Below are 19,596 nucleotides of genomic sequence, written 5' to 3'. Positions count from 1 at the left end.
TTATGTGAGGGGGTTAAAATGAATTATTAGTTAAAATGAATTACTTTCAGATTTTAAAAAAACAGAAGCAGCATTCTAATAGTTTCTGCCCATATTTTACTGAATTGTTGTGATAGTGTTGCATCACTTCAGCAAAATGTTGGAGATATGTCAACTGTTAAGGAAGAAAATATTTGCAAGGATTTTCAGTCCGTAGTTGATAGACCATGTTGCATTTGTGCCTGTGGCAAAGTAGTACATCACAGTGGAAACATAAGGATGAAGAAGCCACTCACCTCATGGTGGGTAGGAAGCACAGAGAGAAGAAGAGACTTGCATCCCAGTATCATTTTCAGGGACACACCCCCATGATCTCTAGGCCCAACTTGTGAAATGTTCTACTATCTCTCAATAACATAAATATTACATTTTAGTTTTTTATTATCTTCTGTGATACTATAATATTGAGAACTGAGCTTACATTTTAAAAAATACAGATTTTAGAAATTGTGTTGATTATGGTAGTCAAGTTAAAAATTGATTGCTGTTGCTACTTTTCTGAGGGAGAAGGTTTGTGTTAAGACATTTATTTTGATTATGAAGTTGTTATATAGGCCTGAGTTCTGTTGATATTCAGGTTTGTGTTTTTGATCTCCTTTATGGCATGTTTTTTTGCTTTGGCTTGGTTTCTTTTTGAGGTACTGGGGGACCCAGAGCCTCGTGCATGCTAGGCAAGTGCTCTACTACTGATCTATATCCCTAGACTGGTTTTAGACACCATACTGCAACTCCCAAGCCACTTACTTATCACAAAGTGCCAACACTACAATTAAACCAGAATTTTGAAGGCTTAGTTTAGAAAAACAGCTGTCGTCTGATATTTGGGTACTGGGGTGACTTGGCTTTTGTGCTGATAGAGAGGTTATGGGTGCCCACTGGGGCACGTGTGCCACAGGTTTGCTACCACTGCCCCTAGACTATTTATCATCCCCTTTAGCCCCCCATTTCTTCATTTTCATTCGGTGCTAGGGATTAAACCAAGGACCTCAGACATACTAGGCAAACACTGCACATTCCTAAGCCTTTTCAGAATTTTGTTTTGAGACAGGGTGTTACTGAGTTGCTCGGGCTGGCCTTGACTTGAGATCCTCCATCTTCAGCCTTTTGAGCAACTGGAATTGTAGACAAAGTGCCACCTTGCCTGGCCTATGTTTTGTTTTTAATTTCTCAAGAAGATTCATCTTTTGGGACAGAAAGAAATTGCACACCTTTAGAAGTACATATTTAAGCTTAATTTTTGCTAAACTATTGTGGAATATTCTAACCTTAACAATTACGTAATTCATTTTAAGGCGCCTTCCCATTTGTAGAAGAGCATAAAGATGCTTTTTTGTATGTGTGTGTGGATACATAATTTATGTTTTAATTTCTACTAAGGAATAGTAAACATTTTTATATCTCAATCTTTGCTTCCAGCAAACTTGATTTTTAAAATATTGGATGAGTGAGTGTGTCAGTAATTTTCAGATTAGAGATGTGTGTATATCCTGGTTGGCTTTGGCTGTTGTTGATGTGACCTGTTACTACTTATGTATTTGCCCATTCCTTTGCTCATCAGTTGTATCATCTACCATGGTATATTTTCTCCATTACTGTTTTTCAGTAGGTGATCCTGCTGCGTTTCATATAATCCATATAGCATATGAAGAAATATGGGGCTCACTTAGTCTTACCTTTTATTTTACAGATGAGAAAATTGAGATCCAGAGAAGCTAAATGATTTGCTTGGGTTATAACATTTGCTGTTGCCAAAACCTAGACTAGAACTAATCTAAATTCCCAAGATATCACAAGCTGTCCAGACTAGTGCTTTTTTCCTAATTTGTATCCATTGCCTCTTTGATCTTGTTACTATGATCTTAAAATTTATCTTGTATTTATTTTGTTTCTTGTATGTCTCATTTCACCTTTTTATCCAAGTGCAATACAAGTATTCTGTTTTTACTCAGTGTTCCATGAATGACTATTATGACCAGAGCTTATCAGGGCAGTGGGGGTAACATAGATGACCAGGGTGGATTTCTGGTCCTCAAGTTCACAGTCTTATGACAAGATTGCTTGTGTTCAACGGTTTTATGAGTGATAAAAAAGAGATACTAAGTTTATGGAGGCACTGAAGAGGTGGGGAAGGCTAAGTGTTACCTATCTTGTGTATGTATCAAATTCTGTGTAATGTTTTATAGTATATCATTTTTCCTGGCTAAATTCAAGGATCTTAAGAATGATTTGATGTAGTATATTGGCTCATTGCATTTATCTGTGAAATTTGTAAAGAAGCCCAGTGTAATATTGTTCTAAGGCTAGAAATAGTTAATGGAAAAACCTGGTGCTGTATTATCTCTTGACGTGGCTGACTATGTACAAGTCAAAATGTTACAGTTTTTATAACTTGTTTATAAAAAAAAAAGATAGGCATATCCTCTCCTGTACGACAGCTCATCACTTAGTAATGTATTATAAGTTAGGAAAGAAGTAGCTTTGTATTAAGGATGGAAAATCTTGAGTTGTATGTAATTATTTTGCATTAATTCATGACTATCTTGTTGGGCTTCACATCGAAGTCTGAAGTATCAAGACTGTTTCTATCTAGTTCAGTGTTTTTGGATAACTTTGTCTAGTATATGGATTACTGCCTGTATTGACACTATATGTGTTACTTTTGATCTCTTAAAAATGCAACTGTTTGATAAAACTGGTTGTAATACTTCCACATATGAGGAGTAGGGTAGCTACGATATTATATTCTCTTTTTTTGGGAGAGTGTACTGAGAGTTGACCTAGGGCTTTGCTCTTGCTGGACAAGCACTTTAACACTGAGCTATACCTCTAGCACTTCTTATTTTTTTGTTTTGAGATAGGTTGTCCAGGCTGACCTCGATTTCCTATCCCCATAGTTGTTATTTTTGATGTTGATAAACATATCTGTGGCCAAAACCTTTAGCACTGGGTTTTATTTCCTGCACAGATTCTCTGAGTACTGCTTTGTAATGGATAACTGTTCTGTTACTCACAGAGCTAACTATATTGCTCAATAAAGTAGCCTAGAAGAAAATCCCGCCAGCACCTTCCTAGTGATGAATGACATTCCAGGAGAGTGTAGCAGTTACTTTCTCTTCCTTGAAAGTGCTAATAGTAGTATTATCTTTCAAATATTGACATTTCTGTATGCTGAAGAGTCCTTCTAAATCTCTTCATCAGTGTTATGATTGCTGTAGAGGCCGACATTTTAGAGAACATATTTGCATTCAGAATAAATCACTGGCTTTATGATATTAAGTTTTGCTTTTTACTTGCTTTCCCAGGTTTTGTGGCCACCTAGGACAAGTACTTTTATAATTTCTTGGGCAAATGTTCAGTTAGGACATGTGTTTTATCAGAAAGAAAAAAAAGAATGTGAGTAATCCTAGCTGTGTATACAAATGGCTGTAGATTGGGGGGTTATATTCTAAATTGTGAGTTTTCTGAGGTTGACACTGGTGTTTGAGATATGGATTGGTTGTAATGATTTTTCTGGGTCATTCTAGGTAGTGTAAATGGTTTTACCTTAACTATCAGTGATTTGTAATTATGGCTTGCATTTAACATTTTGACCCATATACGGCATTGAACAGAGGGGCCTTCACATGGTAGGTAAACACACTATCACTGATCTACATTCTCAACCCCTGTTTAAAATGTTATTTTGAAAACTGTCTTGGTAATTGAGTTGCCCACGCTGGCCTCAAACTTGATATTTCCTGCCTCCACTTCTCAAGTAGCTGGAATTACAGACCTGCACCACCATCCCTGGCTACATTTAACTTTTAATGATTAAAAGACAATGTAGACTTTTTTGAAATTTTTATTTAGTGTCTGAAATCAGAAACCATAGTTTGCTTCTCCTGTAATTTTTTTTATTTACTAAAATAGCTAAAAATATGTGCCAAAGTCTATCAAAACTATTTTACTTGTGGTAAGGAGTATATAGATATAGATGTTGTTTTTGTTCCTAGGATACTTAGAATTTTAGGGAACTTTCTTTTTAAAAAAGATCTGCAAGAAATCTGGAGGGATTCCATAGTGGTGTGATAGAATATATCAAGTATCCTGTGTATATGTGCGTTTTTATGTTTATTTTGTAGTATCATATATTTTTTTTTTTTATTGTAGTATCATTGATATTACAGGGCACTTAGTAACAGTGTCAAATTCAGCATCTTTCTGATATGTGATTCAGGTATTCTAAGCACATACTTCACTGCAAATAGTTTCTATCAGTTCAACTTTCTAATAACATTTAATAAGAATTTGGTGCAGATCATTTACATTTTTTTCTGTCCATTGTTTTGAAATGCTTATAAACAATAGAGTAATTAAAGTGGAATTAGTTTGATCTCTAGTGAAGCTGTATGGCTCTAATAATTAATCTATTACTGAAATTTTACGGTAAGATAAATCAGGGTGAGACAGTTTTACTTTTTGTTTATTAGCCTGTTAGAATCAGTAAGCAGTAAGACTCTATGTAAGAAATGTTTAATTTAGAGATGTTTGTTTATATTACTATCCAGTTCTAGTTCTTCCATATATAATAAACTACTATGATATTTAGAATGTTAGCTTTCAGATGGTTGCATCATAATTATGTAGTATGTATTCTAAAGTACCTGTGTCTCACCCTTAATTCTTAGAAACCTTGTTCAGTTGGGCAGGAAACTGGTTAGTTGGTATTTTATAAGGCATCCCAATTGATTTTTAGACCCAATTTGGAAACTTTTGTTTTAGAACACAATATAACTGCAATAAAAATCTATACAAAGAGCGGGTGAAAATGAAAAACTAACAAAAGAGTATAGGAAAAAAATTTTTTTGGTACTTGGGATTGAACCAAAGGCCTTCACACTGTCCTCAGCCCCTTTTTTTATTTTTTATTTTGAGACAGGATCTCATTAAGTTGCCAAGTGGCTGAGGTGGGGTTGAAATTCAGGGTCCTCCTGCCTGAGCCTTTCAGAGGCTATACTACCACACCTGGCTTCTAGAAATATTTTTAATCTACAAAACCAGTATAAGATTATTTTAACATATAAATAATTAATTCTTGACTTTTAAAATTATTAAATTTGAAAATAGGTCTCCAAGGGTTACAAATTTGGTTCTATGGATATTTTTAATAGTATACTTTCTAATCTGTTGGGTATGGTTTAGAATAGATTATTGAATAGTCCCAGAATACTAACTTCCATACCAATTGCAGTCAGTCTTAAGTTACTGCTTTAACTGTGCAGTATTGAGAATTACTTGTAAATCTCAAGTTTGAGATGGATTGAGAAGCAGAGAATAATTCCTTTATATATTTGCCCTTCGTTAGCTATTTCTGGCTTAGGAGTTTTTATACAGTGGGTTACATTAGTATTCTGGTATGCTTACAAAAAGCTACAATTCCTGCTTGGCTTGGCTTTCCATGTAACTAGTATCCTTTAAAACACTTAATTTTCTAGAGAGTCACTGCTAAAATATCCTTCCAGAGTGAATTCTTCAGATTTTGAGTTCTTAAAGTACATTTTAGGTTAATTCAGTAAGTTCTCCCTGTGATAGATAGTAACTTTGGCAATGGAAAGGAATAGTGGCAGCATCATGTGTATATGTTTTTAATTCTGTATTTGTATGCTAGGTACTGGGACCCAAAGATGGAATTACACAGGGCTCTTATCCCTAGGAAACATACTATCATGAAGATAGGCAGATACAGTAAATAAGCAATTTACTGCATTGACAAATCTAGTGACACAAATAAACAGGCTCTGTGAGAACTGTAAAAGAGCTAGGTTTTAAGAGAAGAGTTAGGAATTGAACCATGGTATTTCCTAAGAGTTCTAAACCTGGGTTCCATGCTGGCGCTTCAGAGGGTTCCGTGAACTGTTTGAAACCATGTCTACACTCTTACCTGTGTACATGCACATTTTTCTGGGGAAAGAGGTCCATCCTTTTAATCATATTCTCAAACAAGTAAAAACAATGTTTTTGTCTATTATTTCCTGCTTTCTACTTGAGTACCTGTGGATGTTACTGGTATTAACTGAGATACTGCAAATACAGGATAAAGTAGAAGAAAGGATAGTAAAACAATTGGTGGACAAAATATCATTATGTTTTAATATAAGCATGTTTTAAAATAGCTGTGAATCACCTTTTCAAACAGTTACCTCAGAGGCTTTTTCTTGTACTTTAATGTTTTCTTTTAGAAGTATTTTATGTTTGAACATAAAAATGAGCCGAATTTTATCTCTGGATTGTTATAGTTAGAATTTCTATTATGAAGGAGAATGAGTAAACCTTAAATTATTTATTTATTAGCTTTAAAATTTTTTTTATTTTTTAAATTAAAGTTGTAATGATATTAACATTTAAAATGGCTTATTTTAAGCAAACATTGACATTCAACAGAATACTTGAACAAGATTGTGCAGTGGGAAGTACACTTGATACAAGTGAAGTCAGTTAAAGAGGATGTTTGCCTAATTATTTAAAAATACTAGTAGATTGGCTTTAACCACATTGATAGGTGTTGGTTAAACACAGCTTGTTTCGGATGTTTTATGTCTCTAAATCAGATTACAGTTTGAGAAAATGAAAATGTTAAGTACTCCTGAAAGGGTACACACTCAAGCAGTAGGCTGCTATTTGTTTATAAATACCTTGATTATACTGATTTAGCTATATTTCCATAGTTATTTAATTTCCACTTTCAATTTTCTGCACATACAGTACAGTAAATTTTAAGTTTTTTAGGTTTGTATTTTAGGAATTATCTTTGCAGTGACTGGCACAGTATTGCAACTATGGTCTTTACATTAATGCAAGGCTACATTTTGGTGTAGACAAGGCTGTTCGGTGTATTTTTTTCCCCACGCTCTGTCTTTTCAAATTGAATTACTGATTTTTTCCCCCTTTGTTTTGTTTGTTGTGGTTTTGATGTTTTTTTTCCTTTCAGCTAAAGGAGCAGCCCAGTGCTTTTCAAGAAGTGCCAAAGTGCACTGACTGTCTCATGATGACTGGTGCCTCAGGGAGGGTCATGATTCCTGGATACAGGATCGACCTGATCCTGGATGTCACTTCAAGCAGTCAGATCGTGGGGAAAAGCCTTGTCTAATGGCTAGCCTTCCTCAAATGTCTGATGCTAGTCATCTCGGAAGGTCTCAGAAAAAGCCTTAAAGGTGAGCAGAGTAGAGTGTAGTTCTCTCTGGGGGCTGTGATTATTTGTTGGAGAATCTGATTCAACATAGTATGACAACCCTAACCTGATAAATCCAGGTTCTATTGATATATTAACTTTAAGCTTATAAATTTGTTGATGATATCAGACCCCACCTTTTGAGTTATTAAAAACTACCTTTCTAGGCTTACTATCTATAAAGAGGAATTTGGTATTTCCCAGGCTCTTCACAGCCTTAGCCTAGTATTTATTGTCTTAAACAGATGTAGCTTTGCTGTTGTAGTAAAAGAACACATTAGTTGTAAAATTTAATCAAATTTAAAAAGTTAAGCTAATGAGTTAATACTAATCAGGCAGTTGAGCTTCAGGTGTTGGAAGGACAAGTCTGCATTTGACTTGTCTGTCATCATAAACTTTAAAAAAATCTACCTTTGAAGCCTTTTGGATTTTTGTAGCTCATGTTTTTTTGCATTTAACTTGCAAGATACTCTACTTGCTTCATTCAAATGCCTTAAAAAGTTACTTGAGGGTTTTTAAGCATTTCAATGTGGAAAAAGTTTAATTCTAGGTGTCTTTTCTGTGATTTGAAGCACTTTAGAATCTGATTGCTCATATAATAACCTGGATTGCTAAATTGTAAGCAAACTCCTATCTTACCCTGAGACTGTTTTTTAATTTTGCTTTGGTTTCTGTTGAGCCACCTATATTAGCAAAAAATAATACAGAGCGTGTACCATCCCCAGTATATGCACATTTTTTAAATTTAAAGATCACATATCTATCACTGCTTTGTTCATGTCATTATTTTAGAAAATACACAGAAATAGAAATTAGAAAAAATGGGGTGAAAAATTTATATAAAAGCAGTTCTAAAATTTTCTTTCTGCCCAACATGGATTGTTTTTAGTTTTTGGATTTTTTTGAGACTGGGGTCTGTTTATGTGGTTCAGCCTGGCCTTGCACTCACTATGTAGCCTAGGCTGATCTCAAACTTGCGATAGCCCTCCTGCCTCAGCCTCTCGAGTACTGGAATTACAGGCATACGCACCAAGCCTGGTTTACAAAATGATGTGATGTATACCATGGGTCAACAGATTTTTTCTTTAAGAGGCCAAGTAGTGAATACTTTAGGCTTTTTATCCCACAAGGTCTCTAGTAGAACTACTGAACGCTGCTGTTTTAGGACAGAAGCAATCATAGACAATATGGTAAACGAATGTGACTGTTCAATTTTTAAAAAGTTAACACTTTAATTTAAAAAGTTTGAAATATTTTTATTTTTTGATGGTGCTGGAAATAGAACTCAGAGCCTCATGCATGCTAGGCAAGCACTCATAGCTATACCTCTAGTGCCACAATAAAATTTTATTTCCAGTAGATTGTAGGCTGAATTTGGCCAGTGGACCATAATGTGTTGAACCATGGAATATTTCTGTTTTCTTTCCCACTGCCCTAGACCTCGGAGTTGTGTTGTACTACTTCACTTAGGTCCTTTCCACATGTTTTAGAGTGGACTTTATGTAATTGATCTTCCTTAGTGAAGTGGGCAGAAAAACAAACACTAGAAGTCTCAGAATGGACTGTTTAATTTGAAATAATTACTGAGCAGCAGTGAAATTCAGACACAAGATTAGTTGCTAGGTCATGAATGTGATAAGAGAGAGAGGTAAAGTTAAGGCCTGGTACAAGATGATGATTAAAGGTACACTTGAGATAGATAGGTACAGTTGATAAAGTGATCCTATGATCTGGCTATGGGAGATGTCTTAGGTTAGACCTTGGAAGGTTTAAATTTTTGAGAAAGATGAGTACAAAGGGATGAAGATGCTAGAAGAGAGTTTGGGGAAACCATATGTACCTCAGTATCAATAATTGGTAAAGTGTTCAAGAAAAATATAGCACAAAATGAGACTGAACAGATTGACATGGCCCATCCTGTATGCTCTGCTGAAGAGCATGGACTCTGCCTTATAGTTTTTGGGAACTATTGATGAGATTTTAGTAGAGGAGAAAGATCTAAGGTCTGCATTTTAGAAACAGTGACAATAGTGTAGAATGTACAAGTAATCTAATTTTACTCATCCAGTTTTACTTTCGCATAAAAGAGGATACAGTTTATGGGTTGATTTATATCAGACATAAAGTAGAGAAACTTGTAATACTTTAGCAATAAAAAGGAATGAACTGCTTATGTGTTACAACATGAATGTGTCTCGGAAGCATACTACATGCAAAAACCCACAAATGGTATGGTTCCATTTATATGGCGTATCCTTAAGGTAGACCAATGGTTGCCTTGAGGTGCAGTGAGAACTGACTGCAGGAGAGCACAGAAATCTCTTAAGGTGTTGGAAATGTTCTAAAACTGTGCAATGATAATGATTGTACAACTCTCTAAATTTAATAAACATCATTGAATTAGACCCTTAAAATGGATAAAATTTATATAATTAATACCTCGGTAAAGTTGTTAAAAATTAGAAGGATTCACTTTACAATTTGTTTTTGGGTTTTTTTGGGTTTGTTTGTTTTTTTTTTTTCAGTACTGGGGATCGAACTCACAACCTTGCGCTTGCCAGGCAGGTGCTTATGCCACTGAGCTGTATCCCCAGCCCCGTTTTTTTTTTTTTTTTTTTACAATTTGTTTTTAAAAAAACTTGAGGTGTAACTTCAGCTGTGCAGTGTAACTGTTGGGACTACCAATTAAGTAATCAGGTTATTAGTATATTTTGTGGAATCAACTTTGACTTTAATACTTTTTACATTTTCTTTTCCTTGTTAAATATGAGGAGACTATAAGCACTCGTCTTCAAAGCTTATATTGGATAATAGCATTTCCAAAGTTAAAAGTAGCTTAAGGGAAATGTAACTGATACCTTTTCAAGGAAAAATGCTGGCTAAAGAAAGAATGGAAGTATGATGCTTTTGAGGTTAAGAATTATTTTCTCATAATATTAATAGTTATAGAAAATAACACAAAACAATTGGGAAATGGTTAACTTCAATAAATTCTTATTCAGGGTCTACTGTATGCTACTGGGCACTGTTTCTTGGGAGTAAAATGTGAAGGCTTCTTACTATGTTGATTACTTTTATTCCTGGCTGCCAGAATTATATATGAGGTTGAGTATAATGTTTAATTATGTAAATTTTTATTGCTTACAAGGTAATTTCACATCTCACTTAATTCTCAATTCAGTGGGAGTGAGAAAAATGAATCTGAGTAAAGATTTCTGAAATAAGAGGCAGAGCTGGGACTTGACTATGGGTTTCTTTTTTTTTCTTGATTTCCTTTGCTCTTTATATTAATAGGAGATTTAAACAAAAAAACAACAAAAAACTAGTACTATACTATGTAAGGATAGTTCTATAGGTCAGTGGAATAGAATTGAGAGTCCAGAAATAAACTCCACACATTTTTTTGTCACTTGATTTTCAAAAAGGGCTAAGAATAACCTTTTCAAGAAATAGTATTAAAACAACTGAATATTATTCACATGTAAGAGAATGATGTTGAATCTCCTATATGATAGCATAGACAAAACTTAAGTCAAAATGGGCCAAAGACCTGATATAAGAGCTAAAATTCTAGTAGAGCTTACAAGAAAACAAATATAAATCTTCATGGCATAGCAGGTGACAATTGAAGCATGAAGAAGAAAAAAGGTAAACTGGACTTTATCACAATTAAAAACTCATTGTTCAAAGAATACAACGAAGAATGTGAAAAGATAGTAACAGAGTGGGAAAGATATTTGTGAATCATTATACCTGATAAGGACCTAATATCCAGAACATGTAAAGAACTATTATAATACAAATAAAAAGATACAATTAAATATGGTGAAAGTCTTTGATTGGAGATTTTTCCAAAGAAGATACATGAATGTTCAGTAAGCACATGAAAAGACGCTCACTATCACTAGTTATTAGGGAAATTCAAATCACAAGTATAATGGGGTACCACTGTACACCTACTATAAGGGCTATAATGAAAATGGTAAACAGTAATAAATGTTGGTGAGATGTAGAGAAACTGGAACCCTTTACATTTCTTTGCTGATGAGAATGTAAAATTATGATGCTGCTTTGGAGAATAGTGTAGCAGTTTCTCAAATAGCTAGATATTAGAGGACTCTTAAGAACCACTAATACCAATCTTGGCTGTATACTCAAAAAAATGAAAACATTTTCACAAAAACTGGTAAACAAATGGCATAACAGCCTTATTTATAATAGCCAACAGGTAGAAACAACCCCAGTATATACATCAACTGGTGAGTAGGTAAATGCAGTAAAATATATATTTAAAATATATATTCACACAGTGGAATATTATTCAGTGAAAAAAAAGTAACCTTCTGAGACTTGCTGCACCGTGGATAAATATGCCGCTGAAACAGGTGAAACACAAATGTTGCTCACTCAGGATTCCATTTCTATGAAATGTCCAGAATAGGCAAGTCCATAGTAATAGAAATAAGTGGTGGCTAGTGGCTCAGGGGAAGGGGAGGCTGCTCATGAATAGGAGCATTCTTTTCCAGCTGGTGGAAATGGTCTGAAGTTAGAGTGGTGGTGATGATGGTTGCTTAACTTGACCTTCTTATATATATGGGCTACTCTTAAGTAGATGAAATGAAATAGATAAAAAAAAAATCAGCCATTTATCCTCTTGCCCTCATTAGTAACTCTTTATTTCCTTTTGCAGTAAATTTAGGACTCACTTCTGATAATGTACTCGGCTTCCCTGTTTTCTTTTTATTCTTTACTATGTGACAGTCTGGCTTCTCATTCTACCTTCGTTAATAAAGTCAATAACATCCTCGTCTTCTAAATCCAAATTGGTTTTTTTTATTAATTGTCTCATGCATTACATTTTTTGCTAGCACTGTTGAACACTTTCTCTTCAAGTCTCTTTTGACTTCTTGTTTACATTCTTCTAGCTTTCCATTTTTATCCCCATTCTTTTTTTTTTTTGTACTAGGAATTGAACTCAGGACCTTGACCTTGCCAGGCAGGTGCTTATGCCACTGAGCTATATCCCCTACTTTATCCCCATTCCTGACCTTAACTTGTTTGCCTGTCCCTAAATGTTATTTCTTTAATTACAGATTTTCTCCTCTTTTTACTGACATACTCAATAGGCAGTTGCGCACGTTCTTATTGCTTCACTCATCCAGTATATATGCGTTTCCATCTATGTACAGATTCACAAGACTTGTTTTTCTAATTGAAGTTGATGTTCTTTAGGCATTTTTTCTCTTTTTCCATGCCTTGGGGTATCTATTCTTCCTAACAAGGCATAAAATGTCTTTTATGATTTAATTCCAGCCTTTTCTGAAGTTTCTTAGCTTTATATCGCTCTGGGTGCTTTACAAACACTGAACTGTCCCCATTAAGGACACCCCTCTGTTTACCAGTGCCCATTCCGTAATTTTGGAATACTTCCCCTTCTTCACATCTTTCTGTTCCTCCATACCTACTTATCCAACGTGTACACTCAGGCATTTTGTTTTCTATTATCTGTACTTCTGTGGTTTAGTTTTTATCACTCTCACTACAGTTCTTATGTGAATTCTGTTACCTGTTTATTTATCTTATGGTACTTTGAGCACCTGTAGAACAAGACCTGCTTTGGTGCCACTTTGAATTCCTAGATATAGATAGTTCTTTTATAACTATTTGTGGAATGGGAAATAAATGAATGACATCTTCTGGAATGTCTGAATGGGGTCTGTCATTAGAGTAATTTGAAGCCAAAAAAGTTACATGTATTTGAATACTGTGAAAAATATTTAAGGGTAAAAAAAAAACATTTTAAGTGTCAAGATTTTTTTCAGGCTTTTGCCTTTGGCTATATCTCTTCCATGGCTTCATTTATTTTCCATGGCTATATCTCTTCCATGGCTTCATTTATTTTCCATGGCTGATAACTCACAAAATCTACCCAGCTAACAATGTACTGGATACTTCAACTACTGGATACTTCAAATGGAGTGTTTTTAGATGCCTCAAACTTGACATGTCCCAACCTGAGCTCGTCATTATTCCTCTGTGGGAATGATATTTGTCTAGTTGCCATAGCCATCATTCTTGACTTCCTGTGACCCAGGTATTACACCTGTCACTTAATTCTTCCCTAGTGTATATCTCTAATACCTTTTGAATACATTTCCTTTTAATTAATTAATTATTCGTTTATTTGGGGATTTTTTGGAGACAAGGTCTTGCTATGTAGTTTAGCCTGGTCTTGAACTCACTGTGTAGCCCAGGCTGGCCTCAAAGTCAAGGTGGTTCTCCTACCTCAGCCTCCCAAATTCTGAGACTATAGGCATGCATCACTACACCTGGCTAAATTTTTTAAAGTCCAAGTCAGTTGTGCAAATAATGTTAAAAATTTATTACACTACCAGGATTATAAGTAGCTAAGATGAGCATATGATTGGATCATCTAAATTCACCTTTTTTTTCAGTATTGAATTTGGGAAGCTCTGAACGTACATCCCCAGCCCCTTTTTTAGTTTTTATTTTGAGACAGAGTCTTGCTAAGGTGTCCATTGCCTTGAACTTGGCAATCCTCCTGCCTCAGCTTTTCAAGTAGCTGAGAGCAAGTATGTGCTATTATATTGGACTAAAGCTGACATTTTGTTTGTTTGTTTTTGTTTTTGTTTTTTTTCCGGTACTAGAAATCGAACTCACGACCTCACGCTTGCCAGGCAGGCACTGTGCGGCTGAGCTAAATCCCCAGCCCCTTAAAGCTGACATTTTTGAAAATTAAAAAGGACACTATTAAGAATACACTGAGGGATTTAGGGAATACCTCAGTGGTGGTGGTGTGCATAACATGATCATACCTACTTATGCTTAACTATTCTTCACCATTCAGAATTCTACTTTGAACTGTTGTAGCTGCCTCTTTGATTCCTGATTCCAGAAATCATATGTATATATTTCTTACATTCTCTTTTGCAGATATTACTGATTTTCTACTGCAGAATGTGAGGAATTGTCTTTTCTTACACTTCTCTTGTAGCTGTATAATTTGCTTCTGTATATTGTTTTGTTGTGTTTCTTTGTTTTGCTTTGCTTTATCTCAAGACAGGGTCTCACTATGCAGCCCAGGCTAGCCTCAGATTTAGAATCTTACTACCTCAGCCTATCAAGTGTTGGGATTACAGGTGTGTGCCACCATGTTGGCAGTATATAGTGTTTTTCATTTCACTTTATTTTGCCTAAGAAAACTAAGTCTATAATCACTGATGTATGCAAAAGATTTTCTCCAGATTAATAAAATGCCTCCCTATGTGACTCAAATACATCTGACAGTTTTTGTACCGCCTCCTTCCTATTTTTCCTGGAGCCCTCTAACTACTGCATGGCCTGCTCAAGTCTGGATGGTTGTTCCTCTAGGACCATAGATGAAGAGTTTTCCTAGACTTTTTTTTTTTTTTATAGATAATCATGAGATTTCCTTCTACTTCTGTTTTTATGCCTGCCTTTTCATAGCATGTATTTAGGGTGTTGATACCTGTTTTTTCCTTATGCTTGATTGGTATATTTGGTTCTTGATGGTTTGAATTTCTACTTGGAAATAATTTTCCTTCAAGAGTATGGAAGCATTGATTTATAACTTCAAGTGTTGGTATTTGAAAGTCCAGTATCAGCTCAGGGTATAGTTCAGGGATAGTGTGATTGCCTAACATGCAGACTCTTGGTTCAATCCCCATCACCCCCTACAATGACATAAAGGTTTCATATCATTCTTGATTCTGTTAGTGATCTGTAGATTATTGTTTGGTTTTTTCCCTTGAACTTTTTAGAATTTTTCTTTTTACCAAGGATAAGGAGCTGATGTTCTTTGGTTTACCTATTTCTTCATTTATTGAGCAAGGCTCCTGCTGGCTTTCTTTCAGTTTAGAAATCCATAGTATTTTAAGTTTCAGAAAAAAAAAATTGGGGGATATGTGTGTTTGAGTTACATAATAGTCATCTTGGGGAATTGTTATATATCAATATCTTAACCATTTTTACTCCTATTGTATTACTTACTTGATATTTCCCTCCTACTATGAATATGTTTTTTTTTTTTGGACATCAAACTTCTGAACTGATCCCTTACTACTATTTTTTAAAATCTGTTTTCTCCTACTTCTAGTTTGTTGTTCTTTCTAGGAGTATTCTTTAACTGCATCAGTAAAGTGCTTGACTTTTGCTAAAGTTTGCATATCTTCTAATTAAAGTGAAATTCACATAACAAAACCTTTCTGGAGTGGTAGTGGTGGTACCTCAGGATGGAATCCAGGTCCTCATATACAGTAGACAAGTACTCTACCACTGAGCTAATTCATAGCCCCAAATAAATCATACAAAGTAAATAATTCTGTGGCATTTAGTACATGTCCCCCTCTTTTGTTGGGGTCTGGGAATTGAACCCAGGACCTCATGCATGCTTGGCCAGTGCTCTGCCACTGAGGTATATGTATATCCCCAACTTGCAGGCCTTTCCCTCTTTTTTAAACAAGACTCATACTGGGAAGAGTATAAAATGCTGTAATAGTGCAGTAAATTCTAGGGTAGGCAGCTCCCTTTCATGCACCTCTTCTTGATCAGATCGTTTCTGTTTGGATATCATGGAATTTAGAATTGTTTGTTTTGGAAATAATTAGAAAAAAGTACTGAGAATTGGGAATGTTGTAAGGAAGTGGACATTTTCAGTCTTAGAACCATTGATGTGTTTATTGAGGAGGAGGAAAATGAAGTGACTTTTTGTAACATCTTTGTTTTGTGATGAATAGGACTTAAGGGTATATTGTACTTGAGGGAACAAGATCGAAGAAGTACTCCATTTCACTGAAAACATTAACATTTTATTTGAAGCTTTGCTCTTATTTACGTTATCCAAGCAAATCTGAGTAATTGAGATGGAGAGTAGGACTTGAGGTTGGAAATTTTAGCTTTCTGCTTATTAAATCACAAAGCATTTAGTATTATTTTGATTAGAATGTGTGCATTCCTACCCTTTGCATGTGCCCATGTGCCTCTTTAAATGTGTATTTTCTGCAGCAAGGAAAAACAAATTGACAGGCATCTAATTGAATCTTCAAAGATTTTGAAAAGCTTCTAGCAAGGTAGGGTTTTTTGTTTAAAAAAAAAAGAATATTAGTCCAGCTCCTCTAATTAGAATGAAAATAATAGTGGCTTTACAAGGCAGAAAGTCTTTTTTCTATTTCAAAGACAGAATTGGTTACTAGTCAGGAAAATAGGGTGGTTCTACTCTAAGCTATTGTCCGAGATCCCAGGTTCTTTCTGCTTTGTTGCGCTGCCTGTTTTCAGCTGATTGGTTGATGCTTTTTTTTTTGTGGTTTGTTGGTTTGTTTTCCTGAAGTACTGAGCATTGAAACAAGGGCCTTCACACTGAGCTGCCTACCCAGTCACCCCGCCCCCTTTTTGAGATAGGGTCTCTCAAAATTGCCTAGACTGGCCTCAAATTTGGGATCCTTTTCCTCAGCCTACCAGAGTGCTGGGATTGCAGACACGCACCACCATGCTCATCTGTTGACGATACTTTTTTTATTTTTTTATTTTTTTTTATTTTTTATTTTTTGGTTTTTCTCTGGTACGGGGAACCGAACTCACGACCTTGCGCTTGCCAGGCAGGCGCTTTTGCTGCTGAGCTAAATCCCCAGCCCCGACGATACTTTTTTTAAAAAAATTCAATTTTCCTAGTACATTTCTTTTTGTTTTTTTGGTTTTTTGGTTTTTTGGTTTTTCTCCAGTACCGGGAACCGAACTCACAACCTTGCGCTTGTCAGGCAGGTGCTTTGCCACTGAGCTAAATCCCCAGCCCCTATATTTCAGATATACATAATGATCACATTCATCATAGGGAATTTGTACCTGTACATAATATTCTTGGTTCTTTTTTTCCCCGCAATTCCCTCTCCTCCCTCTGGCCCCTCTTCCCCTTATTAACAGAAGCTTTATTTTACATTTTTTCCTTCTATTCTTTTGTTCTCCTTCCTTCCCCCAACACCGTTCCTTGTTCCCCTTATTTGAATATTTTCTTCCTGTTTCCCAATACCTATTATATATTTTGGTCCTTATGTACCCTTTTGGTTTCTCACACCAGAAAAACAATGTGATATTTAAATAGTGTCTGATTTATTTCACTTTAGAGTATGGTCTCAGGGTGTATATTGATGCTACTTTTATAATACTTCCTTTAACTGAAATTCATTCTCTAGGAAGGAGTAAAGACTGCAGAGAGGGAGCAACTTCTCAATTCATGACCTAAAACTTACACATGACAATTCTATCCCAGTCTATTAGCTAGAACTTAGCTATACTTGACTATAAGACAGAGGGGGAAGTGTAATTGCTATGAATGCAGCAAAAATTTTAGGGTTTTGAGTAGTAGAAGGAAGGAAGAAAAAGAATTAGATTTGGAGGGACAGTTGTAAGCTTTTGAAATTAAAGGTATGATAAATTATACGTAAAAGCTTGAAGGCTTCTTTGGTTTCTGACAGCTTGTTCTGAGCTTACCGTGTGTGTTTTTGCCTCAGCTGAGGTTCCATGGGTTAGCATATGGTTTATGGAGACCATAACCTGGTCTTTAAGGGGTGATCATTACTGTTTAGTTGGTCAGTATTTTGGGGCCTTGTCAGTGGACAGAGTTAGAAAATACTCTTTTTCCTAAAATAAATGTTTTAATAAGTTCATACTCATTGCATTCAAATGTTAAGGTGTACTAAAGAAGAGGTTTGTAATATAATGACAAGGTTGTGATTCCTGGCTCTGAAGCTAATAAGACATGTAACCTTATTCTCTTGTGTTTTCAGTTTTTGTGTCTTCATCTTTAAAATGGGCGTGATAATAATGATATCTTATGACTATTAAGATTAACTGAGATAAGCACTCAAGGAATTTCACTCATTTAATGATTTTCTGTCACCGTACAGTAATGAGAGAGTCCTAATTCTTCTTGTAGTGCTTTGAATAGATTTGTCTTTGAAGGTATTATTCATGTCATCAAGGAAGATTGATTTTAAAGGTGATGTAGAGGTTTAGTTCAAAAAAAATATCTGGGCAAGGGACTTAACACTGGACTTGGTCTATGTTAGTCAAGCCTGATGGAACATAGGATTCTGTTTTTGTAAGTCTTGAAATCAGTGTGTCCAACTTAGTTTTTCTTTTTCAAAATTGTTTAATCTGTTCTAGGTCCTTACAGTTTGAATGTTAATTGAGAATCAAGATTAACTTTTACAAGAAAGTCTTTGGAACTTTGAGTGGATCTGTTAAAATAATTTTGGGGAAAATTGACATTTTTTATTTGTTATGCTGATCCCTGAGCTTTGCATGTCTCTCAGATTTTGTCTTTAATTTTCTCAACAATATATGTAGTTTTCAGTGCATGAGTTTTGTACATATGTTGTAAGTTGGACTTTGTACCTTCAATTTCTGATAATTGTTAGTTTGATAATTGATAATGTATAGGTTTTTTGTTTTGTTTTGTTTTTAGTACTTTAACCATGTATCCTGTGAGCTTCCTAAATATATACTTATAATTCCTTAGCTTTTTCTGTATTCTTTGTATTTTTTATATTTAGAATAATATCTGAATATAGAGGTTTTTCCTTTCTTTTCAGTATCTGTCTGCCTTTTACTATTTTTTCTGCCTTCATGTACTGGGGGAAATGATGAGATTGCGCATCTGTCTTGTTCCTGATCTTAGGGGCTGAGGTGTGGGGAATGAAGCATTCAGCCTTTTTTACCATGAAAATATGATATTAACTGTAGTTTTCATAAATTTATTTTTATCAGATTGAAATTCTGCTTCATTCTCAGTCTTTTGAGAGATAGTCTTTTATTTTAATCATGAATGGGTGTTTTGCCAAAAGTTGTTTATGTATATGTTGAAATGACATGATTTTCTTTTTTAATCCTGTTAATATGTTGAATTACATTAATTTTTAAATTTATATTGTTTACATATTGTTTTATAAATACACATAACAACCGTGTTAATATGTTTTGTGAGTGAGAAAACTGGTACACAAAAGTGATGCTGTAAGTAAACAATCATAGGAACCTAGGAGACAACAGTCTGGGATTCTTTATGGTAAAATCAAGTAGAAATGTTTCTTAATAGACAGCAATATATTGCACAGTGTAAATGTGAGCTGCAAATCCAAATGTGTAGTAGACATAGGGCAAAGTAGAGAGAATGTAAGTTTAAATTTGTTTTTTCCAGAACCTGCATTAACTTGAACAATTATATCAGTCTCTTTTTGACAAAGTTTCCTTCCATCTAATTATCTTCCCATTGATACTTATATATATTCCTTTGATTCTCAGAAATACAGTGGTAC

At 34.9% G+C, this 19,596-nt stretch overlaps 1 protein-coding gene across 1 annotated transcript in view; it reads left to right on the top strand.

Moving 5' to 3' along the window:
- The window catches only part of Ints6 (integrator complex subunit 6), a gene marked incomplete in the record, with an annotated part of 82,226 nt that overhangs the window by 19,007 nt on the left and 43,623 nt on the right, over nucleotides 1–19,596 (top strand).

Source organism: Chinchilla lanigera, unplaced genomic scaffold, assembly GCF_000276665.1.
Source record: "Chinchilla lanigera isolate Chin_1 unplaced genomic scaffold, ChiLan1.0 scaffold00030, whole genome shotgun sequence".
Classification (NCBI taxonomy): domain Eukaryota; kingdom Metazoa; phylum Chordata; class Mammalia; order Rodentia; family Chinchillidae; genus Chinchilla; species Chinchilla lanigera.
The sequence above is the reverse complement of the archived record's forward strand: the minus strand, read 5'-3'. Positions and strand labels throughout refer to the sequence as shown.